The sequence below is a fragment of the Vombatus ursinus genome, unplaced genomic scaffold (genome assembly GCF_900497805.2).
Source record: "Vombatus ursinus unplaced genomic scaffold, bare-nosed wombat genome assembly UNPS02014798.1, whole genome shotgun sequence".
Taxonomy (NCBI): domain Eukaryota; kingdom Metazoa; phylum Chordata; class Mammalia; order Diprotodontia; family Vombatidae; genus Vombatus; species Vombatus ursinus.
In genome coordinates this window covers 18,377,281-18,385,513 of record NW_020954576.1, presented here as the reverse complement: position 1 = coordinate 18,385,513, position 8,233 = coordinate 18,377,281, and positions in this window count along the sequence as shown.

The window sequence follows — 8,233 nt, the reverse complement described above, 5'->3', positions numbered from 1 at the left end:
GTGAGCAGGACCTGGAAAACATTGTATACAGTAAGAGCAGCATTGTGTGATGACCAACTATGACAGGCTTATCTCTTCTCAGCAATATAATGATTAAAGATAATTCCAAAAGACTAGTGATGGAAAATGTTATCCACATCCAGAGAAAGAACAATGGAGTCTGAATGCAGATTGAAGCATACTATTTTCACTTTTTTTCATGGTTTTACTCTTTTGTTATGTTTCTTCTTTCATAACATGACTAATATGGAAATATGTTTAATGTAATTAAACATGTATAACCTATATTAGATTGCTTGCCATCTTGGGGAGGGGGAAGGGGAAGAAGGAAAGGAGAAAGATTTGGAACTCAAAATACTATAAAAAGTAGATGTTGAAAACTATCTTTACAAGTAATTGGAAAAATGTAAAATACTATAATAATTTTTAAAGTGCATGAACAGAGCACAAATGGGAGTAGCACAGAGAAACCAGCCAATTGTGATAGTAGGTACTACAAGTTATCCCCATTTAGAAAGAAACTTAGAAGATACTTAGAGATGCCAAATGACCTGCCATGTTACATAGTCAATAAGTATGAGAACTAAGGTTTGAACCCAGGTATTCTTATTCCAAGTCTTCTTCTCTTTCATTATCCTATTGTACTCTCCAAATAAATCTTGAACCAAGGGCAAAAATATTTTCCTACCAAAAACAACTTGGAATTTGCACAAAGATAGATTTTTAAAGTTTCATTTGAAAAATTCTTGTAGAGTGCATTTATTAGGAACTCAATTTTGCCTGCCTTGTAATCATGAAAGGTTAAATCTATCTAGTGGTATTTGAACTAGGAAGTTCAGTTTTCTAAGTCTGACTGCAAAGTGATCCCCTCTGGTAAAAGAGGGTATCTCTTCAGGAGCATGTGGCTCAAAATCATAAAACTGAGATGAGTCAAAGAGATTGTAAAAAAAAAAAAATGAGGTCAAAGAAGGTTATTGAATTGTCATCAGATTTTTATTAATACTGCATAGTCACTGGCAGAAAGCAGGGTAAGACATAGGTTTATAGAGAATTCCATGCAGAGATCACACAAAGCTCAGACAGGAAGATATTCTCAGCTAATTATGTGTCCTTACTGGGGTTTGTTGGGATCAGTCTGTTCATGGTGGTATTTAGCACTGGCTGCACTTGTGTCTATGTCTCTGACAAAGAGAATTATTAGGCTCTTAGAACTACTTTAGAGCAAATATAGCACAGGAGTGTATTGTAATGTTTTCAGTTCTTATCATTTGTTTGAATTAAAATTTCCTGCTTTTATTAATAATCAATGCCTAATAATGATGGATAAGCTGTTTATATAACACAAGGAGCCACACAGTAGCCTCTGAGAGATATAATATTACTTGCTTTAGCACAGTCATGGTATGAGGTAAACATGTGGCACTTCAAGATAATCAAAACTTGGGGGCAGAGCCAAGATGGCAGAGTGAAAGAAGTGACTTGCTTGAGTTCTCCTCCAAAGCCCTCCAAATATCTATAAAAAATGGCTCTAAACAAATTCTAGAGCAGCAGAACCCACAAAATGTCAGAGTGAAACAAATTTCCAGCCCAAGACAGCCTGGATGATTGATTGGAAAGCCGATTATGCCAGGCTAGGAGAGGAGTGCAGTTCAGTGTGGGTATGCAAGCAAACACCAGGCCTCAGTGAACCTGGAGCAGACCTCAGAGGACTGAATCATGGGCAGTTGTGGCAATTTCTAGGCTTCTTAACCCATGATGCCAAAGACAACTTAGAAGGTCAGTAGGAAAGGTCTGTGACTGTGGTGAGAGAGAAGCTTGGTCCCAGTCCTACTCTCAGCACAGTGCTGGGGTGGCAGCTGCTTCTGGAACTCTCAGTCCACAGACTGAGGGGGAATTGAGTGACTGATCAGAAGGGGATTGCAGGGGTCTCCTTGCTGGTGCTGAGGCAGGATTTTCTTGCTTTGCTTGTACTGGGATCTAGGTTGCAGTTCTGGGTAGAAATCCTGAGGCGAGGAGGAGTGCTGGTGTGGTGGAGCTTGTGGTGGCAGTGGATGGAGAATCCTCCTCATAGTTCCAAGTCAGAAAAGAGTGCTTGTGGTCACTCATAGACCAGAACACAGGCCAAGAAAGGAATAAACACCTCACCCTTGATCATACCACCTTGGAAGAACTGAAAATTTACAGGTCCCTAGAATTAGCTCTGAAAATAGCTGCACAAAACCCCTGAAGCTTGGGGCAGTACATTCTCCACACTGGAAGCAGACCCCTACCTTAACAAAGAGTTTAAAACTCAAGTAATTGTCTGGGAACATAAGCAAACTGTGCAAAAAAAGTCAGATCACAAAATCTTCTTTTGGTGACAAAGAAGATCAAAACATACAACCAGAAGAAGACAACAAAATCAAAGCTCCTACATCCAAAGCCTCCAAGAAAACTATGAATCAGCCCCAGGCCATGGAAGAATTCAAAAAGAATTTTGAGAAGCAAGTAAGAGAAGTAGAGGAAAAACTGGGAAGAGAAATGAAAATGATGCAAGAAAATCATGAAAAACAAGTCAACAGCTTGCTAAAGGATACCCCAAAAATATTGAAGAAAATAACACCTTAAAAAATAACCTAACCCAAATGGCAAAAGAGGTCCAAAAAGCCAATGAGGAGAAGAATGCCCTAAAAAAGCAAAACTGGCCAAATGGAAAAGGAAGTCCAAAAGATCACTGAAGAAAATACTTCCTTAAAAATTAGAATACAGCAATTGGAAGCTAGTGACTTTATGAAAAATCAAGACACTGTAAAACAAATCCAAAAGAATGAAAAATTAGAAAACAATATGAAATATCTCATTGGAAAAACAACTGACCTGGAAAATAGATCCAGGGGAGAGAATTTAAAAATTATTGGACTATCTGAAAGCCATGATCAAAAAAAGAGGCTAGACATCATCTTTCAAGAAATTATCAAGGAAAACTGTCCTGATATTTTATAAGCAGAGGGCAAAATAGAAATGGAAAGAATCCACCTATCTCCTCCTGAAAGAGATCCCCAAAGGAAAACTCCTAGGAATATTGTAGTGGGGAATCGAGAAAGGAGTAGTGCTCCAGAATGGAGCAATATCAACAAAGAAGGTTAATCAAATTTCCATGAAGGAATGACATGAGGCAGAGTTCCCAGGCATGATAAGATATAATTATATCTCTAGAAAATTCACAAAACTGCCAAGTCAAACTTTGGAAACCATGGAGTCACACTCTTGGGCTAGTACAAACCTGTCAAACCATGAAAATGAAGATTTCTGTGACTGAACAGTATTCCTTTCTCCCTGTACTTCTTTTTCATAACTAGGGTAACTAACATAACTAAGTCAGTTCTGGGATATCAGGTGTGTTCATATTTCCTGAATCCTTTCCTTTTTCACATAATTTTAGAGTTGGAAAGGAACTCAGAGGCCATCTAGTCCTACAAATAGCTGAGCAAGAATCCCCTGAACAGCACATGGAATGAGTGGTCATTCAGCCTTTGCTTAAAGATAATTAGCCTTTCTTTTCCACAGTTCTTGTTTACAATGGTTTACATCACATTTACTCTGTATATATCTTACATGTCTAGTAATTTCCATGTTTTCTCCCTCATTAGGATATGTGGTACATAATAACCTTGTAATAAATGCTTTTTGATTGATTGATTTAGTTTAAAAGAAAAAGATAACCAAAACTTGTCTGTGTAAGCAATGAAACTTTTTTTTAATGTAGTGGGGATTATCGGGAAAACCTTGTTCAATTTGATGAGGCCCACCAATTAACTTGATGAGATTCTACAGCATAGACCTTTATCAGAAAGGGTTACCTCCCACAGAGTTGGACATGTGCCCTAAGTCTTTGCTGAGGAGCATGCACCCTAAAATCTCATCAAGTTGATTGTCAAGGACTTATACTGAAAAAGGCTCTCCAAATCACCCCTGCTATATGAATTTTAATAATTTTATAGAAATTTTACTAAATATATATTGTGAATTAGCTCCAAAGGGCCTTTGGCTCAAGATCAGTTTAAATGACTCTCAGCCTACAATAGTGCTAATTATGCCTTAACTAAGATCATCAGAGAATACAGTAATATGTGCAGTTAAGGATACATGATGAAAATAAAATGCATTGAGAGTCAAACCTTTGCTTCACTTACTTCCTCATGATGATATGTCCTTGGTCCTAGTGACAACAGCTTATGTAAAGATGAAGGTTTTATCTACTTTTCTCTCTCAAATTTTGGATACCATGTCAGCCTGTGTATCATTTGAGAAATCATTAAAGTACAATCTATGTGGCTTGGGGCTATGTATCTGAGCTATGTGTCTCTGGATTTTCCATCTCCCCTATAGTCACATTTTTCCCCACATAAATTTCTATTGTGTTTCAGCCTTACGTAGGTTGGTGGTGGTCCTTTCTTATCCTGATTCTATTTACATAACTCAGATTTAATGGTTGTTACAGCATGACCTGACCAAAACCCACAGCACATAGTCTCTTGTTTTCCTAAACAAAGGATGAATAGTATAACTTAATCTTTGTTGATGACTAAAAGTCATAATTACACTCATTATGTGATTATTGTTATTCATCATCAGCATCATCATCATTATCAGTATAACATCCTAATCAGACAGTATGGTATTCTCCATGGCTTTTGAGGTATGTGAAGCTATCAACACCTACAACATATAGCCCAGCCTAGTATGGCTTTTTAATCTTTGTGTCAGGTCTTATTTCTTCTCTGCTTTGTGCTTCCCCATCAGAACATCACCTCTCTTATTTCTCCTATCAGTGTGCTGACTATAGCAGTCACCTCAGCATGATATAGTGAAAAGAACACTAGACATGAGGTCAGAGGATCTGAAGTTGTGTATTGGTTAAAATTTACTCTGTGACCTTGGATAAGGTAGATAAGCTTTCTAAACTTCAGTCTCTTCATTTGTAGAATGGGGATAACTATATTTATACTGTCTTCTTCATAGGATGAAGAATACATGTATAAATTTCAATTTATACAATTAAATATAAGCATAAATTTATACTGTCTTCTTCATCCTGTGCTTTGTTAATCTTTAATTTCTACCCACACATATGAACAATTAATAATCTATTCTGGACCTTGAAAGAAAACTTGAGTATGGTAGAATTGCATTTAAAGAAGAAATCAAATAGGCTTTGAATAAGGATCTTTTCTTTAGTGTCGAATGAATGGATAGACATTTTGCCTGTTCAAAAACCTTTTTTTGCTCATTTCCAGGTTCATCTGTGTGTCAGATGGTTAATTTTTTTGAAAATATTACCTTCAGCCATGAGTGTGCGTGTATAGTGTGTGTGTGTGTGTGTGTGTGTGTGTGTGTGTGGTGAATAGAATGTTATCTGTTTTAAAATTTCACCGGCTTGTATTTTATAGCAGAGAAGCCCACTAGATATTTTTGAATTCTGATAGTGGAAATTAAGGCCGATGGTCTTAAAATAGCTAATAGTTATCCTTCAAAACAGATAATACATTAAGCTTTAATTGGTCAATTTGTTAATGGCTCATCCCTGCTAAAGAACTGGCCTCTGTTTCATATTTAGCTGCAAAAGATTTCCAGTTTTCAAACCCTGAGCCAGATTCTCAGTTTGCAAAGATTTCCCTCATTATGAGTCAGGAGTCTGAGATTCCTTTTCAACCATGGTTTGAACATAATGCAAACGAATCTTTGATTATTTTATTCTGGCCCATGCATTTAACTCTGAGGTCTTGTTGTTCTGACTTTCAGGTGGGGGTAAATAGTTATTTTGATGAAATTAACTTGTTAACTCAGCCAAGTCTCTGTTAGACTGATTTTTTTTTTAATGTTGAAGTAACCAGGTTTGATACCACATACACTCGGAAATTCTGTTGATACTTGTTTATATTCCTCTGTATCTTTTATGCCAGTTTAAGAATTACATTGATATGGTGCCAAAATAATTGAATGGAAACTGACAAATTCAGTCCATTGCTGAGTTGTTTTGTCTGCCTGATGCCCAACAAGGAATTTGACAGATTTTCTTTCTCCCCCTGGGTAGTTAGTTACTTTGGCATGATTTACTTTCTAGATGACTGGGACTGTCTTAGAGAGTTGCTGGTACTGAACCATCTGCATAAATGGGTAGTTAATAAATGTAGAAACATTTTTGTTATCTTGAACTTTGCCAAACAGGAGGCTCTATGAATGAGCACTTCCATTATTTCCTAATACGTATCCCTGCCCATGACGAACTTACAACCCTTTAAACTGAGAGAAATTTAGTGTCATCACTGGAGGTCTTCTTCCGGCAGAGATTGGATAACCATTTGTCAGGGCCTTTATATGTATAGGTCATAGAATCATAGAATTTTGAAAGGTAGAAGGGACCTCAGAAACCATTTAGTCCACGCCATAATTGAAAAAGAATCCTCACTACAACTGATTATCTAGACCTCAGATCAGGAGACCCACTCTGTTCCATTTTTAGTGGCTCTAATTGTTAGGCAATTTTTCCTGACAATAAACTTAAATGTAATCCTTTGCAGCTTCTATTATTGTTTTTGGTTCTCTTTACCTTGGGACCAAACAGATCAAATAGAATTCTCTTCCACAGGACAGCACGTATGCCACCCTCCATCTTTTCTTCAGATTACATGTGCAGTGGTCCCTCAATTGATTTTCATATGGCATGTATGGAAGACCTTTACCACTGTGGTTGCTCTCATCTGGCTAATCAATGTCCTTCTTAAGCTGTAAACTTAGTACTTAAACACAGTACTCCAGATGTAATTGGACTAGGGCAGAGTAGAGAAAGACAATCACCTCTCTATTCTTGGACTCTATGCTTCTCAATGTAGTCCCAAACTGTATTGTCTTTTTTTTGGTTGCTATATTATACTATTGATTCCTCAATGAAATCTCCACATCTTCTTCAGGCAAACTTATCTATCCATGCCTCCCTCATCTTGTATTTGTGAAGTTAATTCTTTGACATCAAGTACAGTATAAGATTTTCCATTCATCCATATTGAATTTCATCTTACTAGATTCAGCCCAATATTCTGGCACAGTGGTGTCAAAATCAAATAAAAATGGTGGTTATTAATCTGTACAGAAGAAGACCAGCAGGCTGCATATTGACTTAGTTTAAAAATGTAAAGTTTATATTTTATTGTATTTTTGTTTATTTTCTTAAATGTTTCCAAATTACCTTTTAATCTGGTTTTGGTGACACTCAAGAGTATTGTGGGCTATGTATGGCTATGGGTTGCATATTTGACATCTCTGCTCTACCTTGTCAAGATCTTTTTTTGTCCTGATTGCAATCTAGTTAGCTGTTACTCTCATCTTTGCATCATGTGCCAATTTGATAAGCATGTCATCTATGCTTTTATCCAAATCATCAATAAAGTATGCATACTTAAACAGCACAAGGCCAAGCAAAGATCCCTGGGGTTTTCCACTGGAGAGCCTCTATCCAGTTGACTTCTCATTGATAATGATTACTCTTTGAGTTGGGCCTCTTAACCAGTGCTAAATCCACCTGAGTGTACTATTACTTAGCCCAGAGGTATCAAAATCAGGCTAACAACATGGGCAATGGTAATTCATAGATTTTCTAAATCAATATGTGGCCCATAGGCATCAGTTTCAATTTGAGTTTAACACATCTGAATTTTAGTCCACATCTCTGCATCTTATGCAGAAGAACAACATACTGTATTAAATGCTTTGCTACAGCATAGTTAGGATCATACATTTTGGACTGGAAGGGACTTTAGAGACTATCTAGTAACATCTGTATCTAGTGACAGAGGTGAGATTTGAATTTCCATCCTCTGACTCTATATCCTGTAAATCTCGTCTCTGACTAAATCTATCATTATTTTTCACTATACAGTGCTGTAAACTTTATCTACAGCATCCCTCTGATCTATCAATTTAGTAAGCCTATAAAAATAAACTAAAAAATATATTTTAACATCTCTTCTTGAGAAACCGATGTTGCTTCTTTGTAATCACTGTTTCCTTTTCTAAATATTGACTAACCATCTCTTTGGTTTCTCCTTCCCTGCTCTAATTATCTAGAGAATTTAATCAGAAAATGATATCAAACTCATAGGCTTTTAGCTTACAGATTCTATTCCCTTCCTTTCCTTCCTTTCCTTCCTTTCCTTCCTTCCTTCCTTCCTTCCTTCCTTCCTTCCTTCCTTCCTTC